The sequence below is a fragment of the Penaeus monodon genome, chromosome 29 (assembly GCF_015228065.2).
Source record: "Penaeus monodon isolate SGIC_2016 chromosome 29, NSTDA_Pmon_1, whole genome shotgun sequence".
In the NCBI taxonomy this organism is placed as follows: Eukaryota; Metazoa; Arthropoda; class Malacostraca; order Decapoda; family Penaeidae; genus Penaeus; species Penaeus monodon.
Window position 1 is genome coordinate 1,853,738 of NC_051414.1, and position 203 is coordinate 1,853,940.

The 203-nt window shown below is 53.7% G+C and overlaps 1 protein-coding gene across 2 annotated transcripts in view; it reads left to right on the top strand.

Moving 5' to 3' along the window:
• The window catches only part of LOC119591893 (glutamate receptor ionotropic, NMDA 2B-like), a 182,298-nt gene that overhangs the window by 136,650 nt on the left and 45,445 nt on the right, over positions 1-203 (top strand). The window lies entirely within an intron of this gene.

A 203-nucleotide genomic window follows, 5' to 3' on the forward strand; every position in this document is an offset into this window, starting at 1 on the left:
CGGCCGAGCGGGAGCAGGAATCCCTCGGGCGGAAGAGTACGCAGCGGATAATGCGAAGGAGCAAGACGGCGGAGGCTGAAGTTCGGAGCTTTGAAGGACCCGGTAATTGAGCTCTGAGGGAGAAGGATTAGCTTTTGGACAGCAGCAGGGCTCGGGTTCGAAGAGCTGGCAATAAGTAAGAAATAATTAAGCAATAAGCAAGT